This window comes from Heptranchias perlo, chromosome 19 (genome assembly GCF_035084215.1).
Source record: "Heptranchias perlo isolate sHepPer1 chromosome 19, sHepPer1.hap1, whole genome shotgun sequence".
In the NCBI taxonomy this organism is placed as follows: Eukaryota; Metazoa; Chordata; class Chondrichthyes; order Hexanchiformes; family Hexanchidae; genus Heptranchias; species Heptranchias perlo.
In genome coordinates, this window is record NC_090343.1 from 17,608,238 (window position 1) to 17,625,443 (window position 17,206).

The following is a 17,206-nucleotide window of genomic DNA, read 5'->3' on the forward strand; positions in this document are numbered from 1 at the left end:
CCACTTTCCAAAGCAGTTCTGTAATGTAAGTGAGACATTACACTGCTGAATAAATAGGAGCTTCATATAGTTTATGCAACAAATGTTATGATAGTTTACGGGTTATTAAAATTGGCAAGCTGGACTGAGCAAAGTAAGATTTACAAACAGCCAGTGACCGTGGGAATATAAATGGCTCAGTGGACCAGTGAACTGATTCCTGCACCAACACATGTTTACAGTCTGCTCCTAGGTCAGGATTGTCTACATGCTGGAGCTGGCAGAAATCCATGATTTCAGTCCTCTACTGATCTGACTGTCTTGCCTGATGGCTTAAATTGGAGTCCTGCAAAAGTCAAAACATTTGACAGCTGATCTTATTTTTACAGCTTGCATAAAATCGCCAAAATCTAACATTTGTGCAAAAACCTGGGGTGAAGAAATTCCAATCGACCCCAGTGTAGCAGCTGTGGTTTTAGGTTAGTACGAGCTGAAAATATATTAGCCTGAGGAATCAGTGGATGGGCGGAGGGTTAGACCAAGCAAAAAGCTATCTGATGAAAATAGTTTTGCTTTGCTCGCTTCCTTTTAAAAAGTGAAAAAAAAAACTTTGTGGCTAATATAAACCAGTGAATAGAAACAAAATTAATCACCGGAAAATTGGAATCACCACAAATCGGACACGCTGACCTCCGCACCCGATTGTCTGATCCACGGTGCTGACAAGCAAGACTCCATGCTAGGAGTGGAGACATGTAAAATCGACCCTAAAGAGTAAAAGGAAAGTAAATGGCAAGCCAAGGCAGGAAGAAATAAAAGATAACAGAAAAATAATTGGAAAATGGAATGCACCAGATATATTGACTCAGACAGTCCTTTATTTTTCATTGGAATTATTGATCCAATAAGTCAGAAAAAATGTCCATGGCTCCTCATAAAATATACTGATAATAAGCACCATTTAAATTACTGAATACCAGGAAACATTCTATCCAACCTATATTCCATACTTGCCTTACCTTACAAAAGGGGGGAATTTCAACCCTGGCAAACATACCTACCTACTAAAAACTTTGCCCAAAGAATCTTACCTTAATTTTGCTCATCATCCCAGTGTCCCAGGTTAGTAAAGGTCTTAATATGTGGTATGTGGAAAGTTACATTATTTTCAGCTATGAAATTAGTATCTAAGCATATATTTAAAATAAGACACTCCTATTATTACAATACCACCTAAAATATGATAATTATTTTTCAACTTAGCAATTTAGTTTTACAAAAGGAGTGGATTATGATCTATTACAACCTGAGAAATCGTAACAAAATGAAATAAAGAATGTCACCAGGTAAAAGTGTATTATTCAATATCATCCTGTGATATATTAGCTGAACAAACACTATCATCTCCACTCATGGCACATTGAGTTTATCAAATGAGTAGTTAAGCCATACAGACTAAGAAGGTCTCAAGATCAATCCCTAGCACGTGCCAAGTTATATGATTTCAACTGGGGCAAGATAGGAATGCCATTATTCTTAGGGTCCCTGGATTAGGGAGGTGAAAATTAGCCTCCCATGATCACTGCCCCATGACCCTGGCTAGAAGTGCACATATGTGGGCAGGATCGGGTTCGACCCTGATGACCCTTGACAGTCGCCATGGTCAAGACTCGGACTTGGGTGACATACTGATGGGCAACCAGTACATCTTAAATCGTACTCCAGCAGCAAGTCAACCCCTGCAGAAAATTGGTTGAGAAAGCAGAAAAAAAATCCTCTTATAACACAGAAAACCTAAAAATTTCGTAACATTTCAATCGCATTCATAGAACGAGAAATAATAAATATAATGGAAAGCTGACCTGCACATTCAAATTGTAAGTAATAAAAGACAGTAAAGTACAATGCAATTTAGTTCAATGCAATACAGCCAGATCACCATTTTATTGGGCAACAACAACTTGCATTTATGTAGCACTTTTAACATAGGAAAACATCTCATGGCGTTTCACAGAAGTATAAGCAGACAAAAATTGACACCGAGCCAAAGATGGAGACATCAGGACAGGCTTGGTCAAAAGGAGTATCTTATAGAAGGAGAGGTGGACAGGTTTAGGGAGGGAATTCCAGAGCTAAGGACTTAGACAGCTGAAGGCACGGTTGACAATGATGGGGTGAAGGAAGCTTTGAGCAGGATTGGAGCCAGTGCCTACAGAATCATAGAATCTTACAGCAGGGAAGGAGGCCATTCAGCCCATCGTGTCTGTGCCAACTCTTTGAAAGAACTATCCAATTAGTCCCACTCCCCTGCTCTTTCCCCATAGTCCTGCAATGTTAGCACTACATTTACCTATGTGACCACTTTGAAATTCTTTATAGGGGCTTTCAGTGCTTCCTCCTTTGTTATTGGCTTTCAAAGGGGCTTCAAAAAGAAAAATTATTATTATTGACTTTCAGATTCAAGGGACTGCAAAATTAATAGGTCAATGGAGTAATTGATAAGAGTTTGGTCTCTAATGTTTACTGACTTCATAAACTGTCCAGATTCACCTTCTAGTGAAATACTGCTTACTTACAAAATAAAAGGGCTTAACTTTTCCCAGCCCTCTCCCCACCCCTCGTTGTCATCAATCATCCAGTACAATGACCTGCTTGCATACTAATGTTTTTATAAAAATCAGGTTTCAGTACCAGTGGTGTACTCTGTAATTTTAATATGCAAACAGCATGGTGCCTTTAGCCAGGTTCAGTGGCTATTTCCAGTTTGGATACCTAAGGCAGTTTTCCTTGCAATGTAGGTCGGCTTTCAAATCATTTTGAAAGATATTTTTTCATCTCTGCAGTGCATACTTTTCTGGCTGCTGTTTGATACATATGTCTGGAGTCATACCCAGGTTTTTTTGTTGTGACGCTTCAGGGAAATGGACTGGTGATTTAAGCAGTTCTGGGATTCTCAAAGTATGAGTCTCGGAAATCTCTGCTGTGAAGTATAAATGTTAAATGATGCTTGATATTTTGAGTGCATTTGCTGTTGTTCAACCACCACCTTGTTCCAATTTAAAATCTCCTTTGGAGGGGGGGGGGGGGGGGGGGGGAAGGGAAGAGGGATGTAATTTTGTCTACTTCAAATGTAGATTTGTGAGATCCAACTTTGCAAGTCAAATTCTACAGCCATCAATAGCTCAGCCATTGTGTGAACATCTAACAAAGACTCAAGTCAAATATTAACATCTAATTTCAATATTTTTGAGCTGCAACCTACTGGATCAGAATGGCCTATGAGCCAAATCTTTGCTAATATGACTTGTATATTACCATTAATTCTATAATACAAGCATGCTTTCTTCTAAAACATCAGAAAAATGCAAACCAGAGAATTGAAGTAATAACAGTTTAAAATATATTGTTAGAAAAGGATCACCACAATGCTATACCCCCTCATTTAAAACAGCTTCAGATTCTCAAGTTATATTTCCATTCCTTACCTTAAAACAAACATTGTCAATGCTGCACAGATAAAATATGCTGCTACATTTATTATTAACAACATTGTTTAAAAAGGTGACTCAACACCACAATGAGGTTTATTGCTTTGTTGGTTCTGTGTAGCTACAACTAATAGAACATCTATTTCATATTTTGGCAGTTCATTCCCACATATTCAATAGTTTGCATCTGCTGTGTGTACTCCAATCAGCAAAATGAGCCGTGGCGGGCACGCCCATTTCCCCCTCCTGCAATGTCAATGCTCTGTCCAGCATAGGTCTCAGCCACCTGCTAAATGCTTCACTTCTTGTACGTTTGAAAAAAAACACAAAAATCATGATATTTGAAATGGCAACCTGATTTTTTAAGAGCCCAAAGCCACTTTCTATGCAGAACCAGTCTATTCCCCATGGTGCTCACTCGCACTCTGTACAGATCTGTGAAGGCTCTTTGGAGCTACTTGGCTTTCACAGACGTACAAGCTGAAAGAATCATCATTGTTTCACCCCTTTATGCATACAAGAAATTCAGGTTAGGTGTCAAGTTATTGCCATCTGTAATGTTTAAACCTTTCTGACACATGTACCTTCTCACCTTTACTTAAAAATGGTAAACCATTGCGATTTATTGACCTATTTAACAATGGTCTAAGCATTAAAAGGGACAGAGGTAAATAAGGCTACATTGGTATTATTGACTTGTGGATAATATATTTAAATAAATGCTTACTTCAATTCGGCAAAGTAACAACTTGCATTAATATAGCATCTTTAACGTATGAAATCATCCCAGGACGCTTCATAGAAGTATATTCCACATGGAGGAGTACTGATTCATCAGCTGAGGGAAGGTGGTAATCAGCAGGAGATTTCCTTGCCCATGTATGACCTGAAACCATGAGACTTCATGGTGTCCAGAATCAATCACGTTGGTGTGAGACTGGAGTCACATATAGGCCAGACCAGGTAAGGACATTAGTGAATCAGTTGGGTTTTCATGATTATTAATCCAGGCCTCCGGATTACTAGCCCTGTAACATAATCACTACACTACCCTACCCTCGAGTCAAAGAGATCAACTAGTAATGTACTATACATAGCCCTATGATTATAGAACAACATTTCCACTGACTTACTGTGAGCAATGCCACAGGAAATCTATCTCTATATATAAATAAAAATGAATAAGATACTGAGTTCTAGAGCTGTTCTTTTCATGTCTAGGGAAGGAATGCTGCAATTCCTCTTTAAAACTGCATTTAAAACGACCCATATTTCTCTGTACTACATAACAATATCCAAAATCACAATTTTTTTTAATGAATTAGCAGCTACAGTTTGATTAATGCAATCGGCTCCAAGGTATATGATATGTTTAAAGGTTTATTTAACAGACTACATTTACACTCATTTCCTTTCTTCATTGCCTGATCTGTAGCCACAGATATATAAAGCATGCAGAAAATACATTGTAGCAATAGCTTGTGACCGATGTTAATTTTTAGTCAACACTTAGGTGCCTTGAAGTACAGCAGATTCTGACCCCTTTGACTGCAAGTTCTCAGGAGTCCCACCAAACTTTGTGGAGTCAAATGAAACCTTTCAGGCATCAACACTGTTGACAGATGGTGCACAGACTTTCCTGAAGTGAATTCATTCAGGTCTATAGCAATTTTCAGCAACTTGTTCAATCACCTAGCTAAAATAAATTTGAGGAATCCTTGGTCCCCTGCACACTTGCTTTGCAGACACCCACTTTATTAACTAGCAAAATACCAAATTAAAGCAACTGTATTCTACAATGTTAGTTTTTATATATTGTAAACAGATTCTCAAAGTTGGATTTATATGTTTTTTTTGTTAGTAATTTTACAAATTGCTGCTAAAAAGGTCAATATTATTTTCCACTTGTCTTTGACTTGAATAATCTTTCCAAATATCTACGGTTGCTTATACTGTGATATCCGCTTTGCAGCAATGTTAAAGTTTCAGTACAAGTCTGGAGTCAAGACTCAAATGGACACTGGAGAGAAATGGAGAAACACCTTGGGGCAGGCAGTCTCACCCAACTTAAGTTTGATTGCAGTGCAGTGTCTATTTGGGTTTATGACGTACTCAGGGAGTCCTGAGTAAGTGAATAACAGTTCCAAACAGACAGTGTAAAAGGACTGCTGCCTGGTTGAAACCAATAACGGAGTCCGAGACCATCAATCTTTATAACAAAACAGGCTAACGTATGGTGTATAGACAATTCCTGTTCAGCAGATAACTGTTTTGTCACTACATTGTGTTTGCTTGCTAGAAATTCAGTGTAAAACCTTGACTGCCAATTGTTCAATAGTTTGGGGTAGAAATTTGTACGTGTTGCGCCTATTTTACACCCAAAAAGCGGGCGCAACACATAACAATTTAGCAATGGAATGCCTTGCACCCAACCTGCACAGGCACTGGTCCCACTGCTAAATTCATGGGGCCCAAATTTTAGGCATCCGCCCATGAGGCACCTTGAATATGTAAATTAGGGGCCTAATGCATGTTGAAGGACCCCTTCAAGAAATGAGTCACCGATCAGTGGGACAGGGGTCAGGCCTGCCTCCTTCAGCAGCCCCCGCAGCTGCCAAAGGTTAGTACTTAAAATTTTGGTTTTTTTAATTAATACTTTCCTGTCGAAGCAGGAGGAGTAGGAGTGATCCGGCAACTCCACAGGAGTCGTGATTGTACCCCACCCCTTAGCTCACTCCAACCCCTCTTCCCGCAACTTACCTGAGGGCCACTGCCAACGAGGCAGATGGCCCAAAATGGATGTCTCCCAATGGGCATGACCAGCGCAGGCACATCACCCCAATTATTCAGACGAGGTCTGAAGACCAATTTCGATCGGGCACATGCCTTTTCTACCCCTTTTTCTTGCTAATTTTCTCCCTAAATTGTCTCTCGTTAAAGCATTGTGGTACAGTATCTTGCCCCATGCCTCGTGACCAAAGGTAAACACAGTTGGAGTGAATGAATGCATTTCACTGCACAGTAGTTGTGTCAAGTTCTCACAAACCTAGAATAGATCTTTAGCCCACGTCATAACTGCAATCCAGATAAAGATGAGAGTCCCAATTTTAAATTGGAGAGGGAATCGAGCGGGCAGACGCCAGAGTATGCGGCAATCGCCCCACCCCACCACCCCGACCTCAGCAGCAGGAAGCCTGGGAGATTTTAACTCCAGTTGCCCACCCGAAATAGCAACTGGCCGATGGACAGGAGCGGAATGATCGGCGACAAGTTCTAAAGAAACAGTCTAAGGCACTCAGATAAGTTGCAGGGAGGGGGGTTTCAGGAGGATCTCGCGATCGTGATGGGAGCTCAGGTCTAAAAACTTTCCTTGTGGGGCCCAGGCGATCTTAATCCCCCACCTGCCCGATTTCCATTGCCAAGCCGGGTTAAAATCACCCTTTAGTCTCAGCTTAGCGGTAACACTCTGCCTTGGTTCAGACAGTTATGGATTCCAGCCCCATTCTAAAATGTGAGCACCTAATCTAGACTGACGTTACAGTGCAGCTCTGAGAGACTACTTTTCAAAGGTGCCATCTTTTGAATGAGATGTTAAACTGAGGCTCCTCTGCCTATTCACGTGGATAAAAACAATCCCATGACACTTTTTTGAAGAAGCACAGGAAGTTCTCCCAATTTCCGTACCAACATTGATCCTTCAATGAAAGGGAATGGAGAACTGTGAGTTGGCAGATCAATTGGTGGATCAGCCATTGCTGTATAAGCGATGTGTGTCACCAATTTAATTTTTTTTTAAGGCTCCACCAACATTCCTAAACTCAGTGTACTGGCCATGATTTCTAATCTGCTAAGAAAGGTAGACGACTCCAGTCACAGGGCTGCTCAAATGGAGCCGCATTCTATAAAACTGACAAGAATGGAATCTGTACAAAGTGTAAAGTGTTAAATTGCATTCTTTTACTGCCTGTTGATGAGTTGGTTGATTCTGTTTGTCAATCCCTTGCAGTTACAGCTCGGATTTCAGTTGGACAGTGACTTGAGAACTGCATCTTGCTTGTCAAATCAGACCACCATTTAGAGCCTGAAAATGCAGGAAACACACTGCAGGTCAGGCAGCATCTGTGGAGAGGAAGGTGGGGTTAACGTTTCAGGTCTATGTCAGGCTGATCTAACGCAGGGTCCAACAAAGGATTGTAGACCCAAAACATTAGCCCTTCCTTTTTCTCTACACGGAAGCTGCCTGACTGCTGAGTGTTTCCAACATTTTCTGTTTTGATTTCAGATTTCCAGCATCTGCAGTATTTTGCTTTCTGTCTTTAAACTTGATTGATAGACATCAGCTTGTTCAGAAACTTTTGACTCTGAATTATTGGAGACGTCTCTCAATACTTTTAGTTCTGAACCGACCAACTGGACTTTGAGAGTTGACATAGGAATTGCATCTGCCACGAATGATCACATTACAGAGTAGACGAAACAATCATCTAAGGGTCATGCAAATTATCAGACTGTACAGAAAAATAGTTTCTCGAAAGAGTTTTAACTGTTTCTATCTTTATTGTATTAAGTGGTATCACTGGTTCCTTGCTATATCTCACTGCTTCTCAGCAAACTATCTTACTTGTAAATAAGTCTAACTATACGTTTTAACTTGAATAGTCTGACACTATAGTATTTAGACAGGAGAATGATGTGGGCATCCAACATAATCTTCAGTGGTAATTGTTAGTCCCAAGGCACACATTCCCATCCAGAATAGGTTTTGGTTCATAGGAGATTAGCTCTGCTTATGGAAACTATTGCTCTTCCCTGAGCACAAGAGAGAAGTGGTGGGAGAAAGACTGAACTGTAACAAGAAGCACTCCTGCTCATTAAGCAGGCCTGTCATTCTGAATCTAACCCTTAGAGATAGCGCTGCAGTCTTTCACATAGCTGTCTCCCTGCTCCTACCCAAACCAGTTTATCTGATAACACAGGGTCAGCATCCAACTCAACAAACATGTCTAGCGTGTTGTTTGACCATCAATTTTGGACTACTGAATGTGTACTACCCACAGAACAATTTCATTTATATTAAGACAGCTCAGAATTTAAGCAATGGGTCTCGAATTAGAACAAAGGTAATTAAACCTTATTAAATGAATAATTCATTAATCAAGATTCGAATTGATTCCAGCAAAGCCTAAAAGTCCAATCAGGGTTAAAAAATTCATAATATGAATGCACATCTAATAGGAAAATTTTCTAAAACTCAGCTATATTAAATCTTACTGTCCGCTAACTTTAGAAAGTGCTGGTTACAGAGAGGATTATGTACATAACTAAAACTATCAGCAACATAATATAAATTACATCATATCTTTTCTAATTCATCTAAATCAATCAATTGGAGGATGAAACTAAATATTTCATGATGCTGTAATGAGGGCACTCGAGCACCTGGGTACTTCCACATGAAGGCTGCAGTTGACAGCATCGCCTAAAAATTCCAATGTGCCCATTTTTGGGTCAGATCGGGAGGGTGAGCAATCAGGTCGGGAGGTAGCCTTAAGCAGCCGGGAGGGGGAAGAGAGTGGCAAGGATGGCTCAGAGGGAGAGGGGGAGGGAGCGGCGGCCGGGGGAGGGAGTGGCAGCCGACGTGGAGAGATCGGTGGCCAGCAGCAACGAGGGGTCGGGATGAGAACTCCTTCTCCACCCAGCTCCACATTCAAGTAAGTATATTTTAAAATCTTACCTTGTTGATTGCAGCTGAACAAGTGATCCCTGTTAGGCCACATGTACACTTAGTTTTTCTGCATGCTCCTGGCGCCGGTCGCCTCAGGCAAACCATTCTTGCAGAGGGGACCTCAAAAGTGTGGGGGGGGGGGGTTAGGTCCCTTATTTGCATATGTAAAGGGCCTAACTCCTGTCGTGTGGACAATGCTCGCCAATTTTTTTGGCCATTACCAATGTAGTGGGCGGCGCACTTCCAGCTCGTAATGAGCGGGCGCTTCCTGCCCGCCATATTGGCATCTTAGAAGACTGTTTAGCGCCAGAAAAACAGGCGCTGCACCACTGAATTTCTCGGCCTATATTTTTTCTGGAATATGGAACAAAGGTTATGATATGATTCCATACATAAAGTACCTATAATTTGTAACTTTGTAAAACTGACTGAGAAAATTGGAACATCTTTAGTGAAATGCATTGCAAACATATTGCTTTCAACGGTCAAAATGCTTCTTGGACATAATCCCTGAAGTGCAATTAAGAATTTAAGCACATACTCACAAGCTTGTTTGTTTTAGCTATAAACATTTGCTTCACAAAAAATGAACAAATAACATATACACCACAATGAGATAGCTATTTCAAATTATACTGTGATTAGCACTTTGTTTTATTGTCTGAAAGAAAAAACTACTTTACCGTTATTATGACACCTTCAGATAATTTAAACTTAATCAAGATCATTATTGCATTGTTGTCTTCGTGTAACACTTTTTTTTTTGCTTGTTTCAACAATACAACTTTAAATATAGAGATAATTTTCCTCAAAAGTTAGAATTCTCCAAACAAGCAGATATACAAGTTGACCTGATAGTGTTCTACGTGACTGTCTTCAATCAGCCAATTACAGATTTGCAAGGGGAGGAAAAGCCTTACGACACATAAGCTGCCTACCTGAAGGATGAAGTTCATTAGGAGATTGCAGTAATTAATTGTGAAGTATTTTGGGACATCCTGATAACATGATAAGAAGCATGATCTGATTTTTCAGTTCATAAGACGGTGCCATAACTGAACAGCATTATTTTGTTAAAAATCTTGCCATAAATTACGATGCACCTCATAACAGAGGATTAATCTATAGCCAGGTAAGCACGCCTGTGATAGGTAAAATACATTTGTGGAAAAATAGAGCAGAGAACATAGGAGTAAGGATCTGGCATTATTAGCACAGTGAACAGTGAAAGGGATCACTATTCTCCCAACTCTTACATTAAAAACAGTGATTTTGCAGCTCCATAAGTTTGTAAACTCTGGGCAGCAGGCACAAAAATTTTGCATGAAAACAGTGCTAAGCATTCATGAAGGTGCCTTCCATAATCATTGGGTCAGCTTCACTGCATCACATTTTTGCAGAGAAACACAATGATAGCAGTGCTAGTAAGGCTGTAGGAACTGCTACAAGAATAATTCTGAACATTGCAGACAACCTGGAAATTTAATTTACTGCTGCTGCTTTGTATAATTCATAAAATTTCTGCCATTATAAGGTCACTTTTAATCATTTACAATATACTTTGGAGGCATGGATAAACATAAATAATCTTCATAACCCTGTGAAAAAAAGGTGACACCCCTCTCCCTAATTTATGCAAACCAAACAAACTGCAGCACATATGCATTTATATTAATAATTCTTCAATGTTCATTAGCTCTAAATAAAAGTGTTACTTGACTTAATACAATCATGGTGCAGTGATCAACTGTAAGATATTCCCAGGAGCACTTTCCAAGTAAGCAGCATCTGTGCTGCACAAACAATACAATGGGCAAAAAGTAATAAATGTGGTTCAATCAAATTTTAAAAGGCAAAAGTTTTTTCTTAAAGAGGCATAGTTTTCATATAAAGCCTTTCAATTTTTTGCATTTGCATTTATATAGATCCTTATCACACCCTCAGAACATCACAAAACATCTCACATCTAATGAACTGCTTTTTTCCTTTTTAAGTGCAGTCAATGCTGTCCTTTGAAAACAGCAGCCAGTTTGCACGTAGCAAGATCCCACAAACAGCAAATAACATAAATGGCCGGTTGATCGGTTTTGATGGTGTTGGCTGGAGGAAGCATGCTGGCTGACACAACATCCTGCTCTTCTTAGAATATTGCCAATGGATCTTTGACGTCCACCTGAACAAGCAGGCCTCACCCGAAAGACAGCACCTCCTACAATGCAGCACTCTCCCAGTACCGCACTGAAGCGTCAGCCTAAATGATGTACTTAAGTTCTGGAGTGGAATTTGTAACACAACCTCCTGACTCTGGAGGCAGCAGTACTACCAAACTGAGCATCACATCAAAACATGCATTTTAATACAAAAAAGATCACTGCAATTACAGTAATGCCTATCATCATACATTAATCACCCTTATAAATAAAATGTGGCCCATAAATATAACTTTTTTTCTTAATCATAACACACACTTGGTATTGATGTACAAACCATGAATTAGCTGCATCCTATTATATAATGTCTAAATCTCACCCAGGATTTATTTTATATTTATATTTTGACATGAATCAGTAATAAATCATATTATGCCTCTGCCACTGACCTATCAACCTTTGCAAACAACTATGTCATTCATATATGCCTTTCACCATTCTGGCTTTATTTTCAGTGTGGAGAAATGTAGTTTTGCTTTATTTGTAGGTATGAAATTATTAAAAAGGTATATCGCAATTTACCCAGCCCTATGTTTCACACGCTCCCTAGGAGTCCTTTAGTTGCCATTTTACTACCAACAATGTAACTATGCAGACAGCACGTCAGAGCAAAGCAGACGCTGCTCCCTGCTGCTCACCAAGGCTTTAAAAAATACATTCAGAATAGTTAACGCGAAAACAGCCATAAATTATTAAGTCACAAACCAATTAATTGTCGTTCACCGGGTATTTCAATTTTAGGATGCTAGCTCCTATAAGCATCAGTCCCTGGATCAAGCTACCGGGGGAGCAGCTTAAAATGAATTCTTTAATAGGTGGAGATTTCTTTGTTTTTCCATCCTGTGGATCTGGCTACACTTCAAAGAGCCTGTCGTTTCTGCCTGTACCACTGAATGTTACAACATTAACAGTCACACCCATCGTAAGACTGGATCGAGGTGGGGAGGGGGAGAAAAAAGTACCATAAATGAAACGAACCACAGTAGAAAAGTGCTAAACAACTCATTTTACAACGATCACAACACACTCTGAGCCCACCTCGGATCGCCCAGACCCCGTGACTATACTGTTTGGCTCTTTTTGGCTGCTTCACTCGGGGGAAATGTCTGATTTCTGCTGGTACTGTGCACGATTGGACAAACAGCAGAGATCGCAGTCCCTTACTTTACCCAAACCACGATTGTTGGAGGGAGATCATGTCGATTATTTTGGTGGTTTACAGTACTGTAAGTTACCCCAAAGTATTTGTAATTAACAAATGAGCAAAAATGCAAGCCCCACGTCTTTTCCATCCGTAAAAAATATATAAAGTATGCTTACTATCGATCAGTATTGCACACCCTAACGCAGTTTATTGCAGTTCCCTACATTACATGCAATGAAAAAGGGAACCATCCCTCGAATTGTAAATTACAACGAGGTTATTCACAGCGCTGGCTGGTATTACTCCAGGTAATCGACATTAAATGCAGTTTCACCCAGTACCTGTGGCGTCAGGAGGTTGTCAGGTTTGCGGCACGGGCGATGGTCATGAGGAACACGTTGTGATCGGGGAGTCACTACCCTGCGTTGACAGCTCCAGTAACGTGTGGTGGTGGTGGTAGGACTGAAAAGCTTAGTGCGAACTCTCAGGCAGACTGCGCGACTCCGCTGCTACACACCACGTATTAAAATCACTCGCCTGCCTCCAGCCCGGCCCAATGAGATCGCGTCGCCTCCAGCTTTAATCCCACAATTCTTTCACAGCAATGCAACAAATTCCTTACTGCAGGAGGGAGAGAAATACTGCAATTGCCATTGACTTCCGCCACGTGATAAACCGCTGCAAAGTTAATGTTTTGTAACCTCGTTGAAAAACTCCCAGAAATGTGCGATGCTCGGAAATTATATATTACTCATCAAGCAGATGGTGTGAACGCTTAAGGAGACTGCAGACACAAAGAGTCTCTCATGCATAATATAAACATTGAGATTAGGATTCTTTATGATAAATAGTCTTTTAATCACGTTACTGATTATCAACAAAACTATGTGCAGTTATACCTGATGAATAACTTGAGATGAGGGTTACCTTAAAAAGGCGTTGACATTTTAGGACATTTATTGATAAACATTGTGTGCACAGTGATTTTTTTTGTAGCAGGTTGATTAAAATATAGGTGCGGTTAGAAAAATGACTTAAGGTGAAAAGACTACTGCACACACATTAAAATGGCCCAGAAATTGCTGGAGCAGGGCATCTGGCAGTGAGCACTGTGAATTGGGTTTTTTTCCTCACCCTTCAGGTCATATTATTTTTGCATTGCGAATTGATAAGGAGGTTAACGGGGCATCTGGGACCTCATGAAAGTCGGGTCCAAGGTCTATCTCCTTAACCAATGAAATTTAAGGCTGGAGAAAGAAACAGAGCGAATGACAAAAAAGGAAATAGAGTGAATTAGAGTCAAATTAGATACAGAAAGAAATAAAGAGAGGGAAAGAAAGATTGCTTTAAGAGAGTGAGAAAAAGAGACAGAAAGGAAAAGCAAGATTTTTTAAAAAATTTAAATGTAAAAAACCTCTGGGAACAATTTACTACCTGTGGGAATGAGACTCCACAGTTTCATTGTTCCCTTTTTAGGCCTCCAAGTTTGAGTGGCATGTCAGGACCATAAATCATGTCATTAACAGGGTCATTGCAACATGAATTACCAACCCTAAATGGCTGCAGCAAGATTAATTTATATTTAAAGCCAAATCCAGCAATTTCTTGACACTCAATGAATGTCAATGGGGAGGTTCATGGTGGCCAGCAATTTGTGGCAATTTGCAACTCATGGCATATCTCTTCCTCACCACAAATTGCTGGGTTTTTTTATACACTAATATTCTTCCAGCAATTTCTGGGCCAACACATTCCGTTGCTTCCACTGGATTTTGCCTATTGTCTTGATCAGTCTGAGGTTCCTGAGCTAACTTTATTCCTGCTCATAACCTCTCTAGGTTCACTATTAGAGCTGATAAAGATAACTTTATTGTAAAGAAACATCAACTGCATTTTCCTGCCTGTCCAGCAGCCATTTAATTTCTTATATGTGAATCCACTTTTCCACCTCCAACTCTAATCTTGACGCTCTTAGTAAAGAACCTTCATTTTGTTCAACCACTGATAACAATAACCATCATCACAGGTATCAGGCGCTAAATTGGACCGTGTAGTGCCTGTTGTTTCGGCGCTATACGGCCTCTCCGACATCCAAGATGCCATCTTGGTATAGGAGTTAGCGCAGGCGCAGTTTTCAAATGCTGGAATCATGTAAAGTAGGGAGAAAATGGCTTCAATCAGTGTGCAACGCTGATTTAAAGTGACAGACACCATTTTGGGACTTAACGCTCAACTCAACGCACAGTCTTAACCCCGACCATCTGAACGTGTCTGAGTGCGCCTGGAGGACCCCCCATCCACGCTATTTAAAGGGACCATGCAGGATTTACAGGTTAGTGGCTGGATTATTGCTTCTGGCTGCCGAGACATTTGTCACTGTTTTTGAAACTCTTCTACACTTCAATACTAGGACGTGGGGACATAGCCTAACATTTAGAGCCAGGACGTGCAGGAGTGAAGTTGGGAAATGCTTCTACACACAAAGGGTGGGAGACGTTTGGAACGCTCTTCTGGAGACAGCAGTTGATGCTAACTCACTTGTGAATGTTAAATCTGAGATTGATGGATTTCAGTGAACCAAGGGTATTAAGGGATATGGAGCTAAGACGGGTATATGGAGATAGGTCACAGATCCACCATGATATCACTGAATGGCGGAACAGGCTCAATGGGCTAAATGCCACTGCCACTTACTGCCTCTTGATTTGGGTCACCTTCTCCCCCAAGAAAGCGGGACATGTGTCTGGGTGATGTGCCTGTCATGGTTGAATACCAACCAGATGCCAGTGTGTGTGGCCTGTGAGTTGTGGGTGGGCGGCTTGAAACAGTGATAATGTGTAAGGATGAGAGGAAGCACCTGATTGGAAGATTTGAGTACTGATAGAAAGAGTTTATTGTTATGTAGGGGATGGGGGGTGTAATGTGCGGTGCAGTTGGTAGGAGACGCCACTTGACAGTTGACCTCACTCACCTTGACTACTCATGTCAAAGCATTGACCTTCTTTCTGCACTGCATCCGTGTTCATGATGCTGTGCGCCTGGCATTGACTTCATCACCCGCTGCCTCCCACTGCCTTTTGAGTATATGTCTGGAGGGCCTCTTGCCCGCCCCCCCCCACCACCTCACCCCCACCTCACCCCCACCTGCAGATATAGGATGTCCCTCCTTCTGTTCACCTCTTTCACCCAAGATCTCTAGTGCATCAGCAGAGAACCTTGGTGCATGCACTCTCGCAGACCTGGTACCAACTCAGATCAGCAGATTGGTGAGGTCCGGCGTGCAGATTGGAGGATGAGGGATTCAGTAGTGCGCAACCTTTAGTCAATGTTTTAACATAACTCATCAGTGTGTAAACATAGGGATGGGACCTGCATTTGTGTTTTACGTGTGCGATGTCTGATCGCTGTTCAGACTCCGCGCAGACAGTAGACTGTTATTTTCAGCAAATAACAGGTACCAGCTACCTTTAAGAGATTTCTAAGAAACATCCTCCCTTTAAGAGATTGAGCGCCCTCTGGTGATGGAAAGTGCAAATTGCATTGATTCCACGTGCAAGGCCTGGAAAGGAAGGCTGATTGCAGGTAAGTCCTTGGGTGGGTCCAAACTTGCGTCCTGCCTGTGTAGGGTCCATTGGACGCGGGGTACTAGCGCATCGCGCTACCCCTGCATGAAATGGACCCTTATCCAATTTTTTCCCCACCAAGTTTTATCCCTTCAAGGTCTGTTGAAATGTTTAACTTGACTGTTCCCTCCACAGAAGTTAACTGCCCTGCTAAGTGTTCCCAGGATTTTCTGTTTTTGTTTCACATTTACAGTATTTTACTTTTTATTTATAGTTCGCAATGGAATTCTTGTTCAATTCTTCAAAGACGTGGGGGTGGATTTTCTTCTTTACAACGGAGACATCAAGCATTGCCTGGGCAGAGCGCAGAATGGAAAAACAGATGGGGAGGATCACATGCCCATTACAGTACCTGCCAAATTTCCCATTTATTAATTTCATTAAAAGGAAAATCAGACAGGTTCTGCTACTGGACTGTGATCCTCTCCCCCAGATTTTCCTTCCTGTGCTCCACCCAGGCAATGCTTAACGCCCAGGTGGTAAAGACAAAGATCTACCCCATAGTTTTTTCAGGTCTCTCCAACAGCTTCCACGCTTAGTCATTCTTCATGGGTCAATATTTTCTACCTCACTATCCTCACCAATCTCAAATAGAACTCCTGCATCTCCCCCATTGCTAAAGCAACCTCCAAGATATTCATTTTTCTCTTTTCTGTCAAATACATCTTTTTCCCTCAACAACTCTAAATCTATCCAAGATTTGCATATTGCTCCCATATCTAGAAAGATTGTTCTTGCACCTTCTTGAACCCTTTTGCAAGATACAAGAGAAAAAAGCTTCCAGTCTCATAAGTGCTCCCTTTGTCACTGCCAGCCTCCAACCACCTTCTCTATTGAAGCTTTTGTTGTGTTTTACTATTTTATTGTTACTGTTATGGTCAATGTTCCTTCACTCTTTTATTGCTTCTAAGTTCCAATGTATTGTAACAAAAATGAAGCCTTTTTATCTTGTTAAACAATTTATTGGATTTTTTATTGATGATTGGCTAATCATTTCTACAAGCTACAGCAAAATGCTTTAATATGTCTGAAGTTTC

At 40.8% G+C, this 17,206-nt stretch overlaps 1 protein-coding gene across 6 annotated transcripts in view; it reads right to left on the bottom strand.

Moving 5' to 3' along the window:
- LOC137335195 (band 4.1-like protein 1) overlaps positions 1-13,132 on the bottom strand; it is a 230,893-nt gene extending 217,761 nt beyond the window's left edge. For 4 of the 6 annotated variants that reach the window (XM_068000402.1, XM_068000406.1, XM_068000403.1 and 1 more), the window contains exon 1: positions 12,888-13,132. The gene's annotated coding sequence lies outside the window, so the exon portion shown is untranslated. The remainder of the gene's footprint in view (positions 1-12,887) is intronic. The other 2 variants (XM_068000405.1, XM_068000404.1) reach the window with 1 other exon arrangement.
- Positions 13,133-17,206: the final 4,074 nt, after the last annotated feature.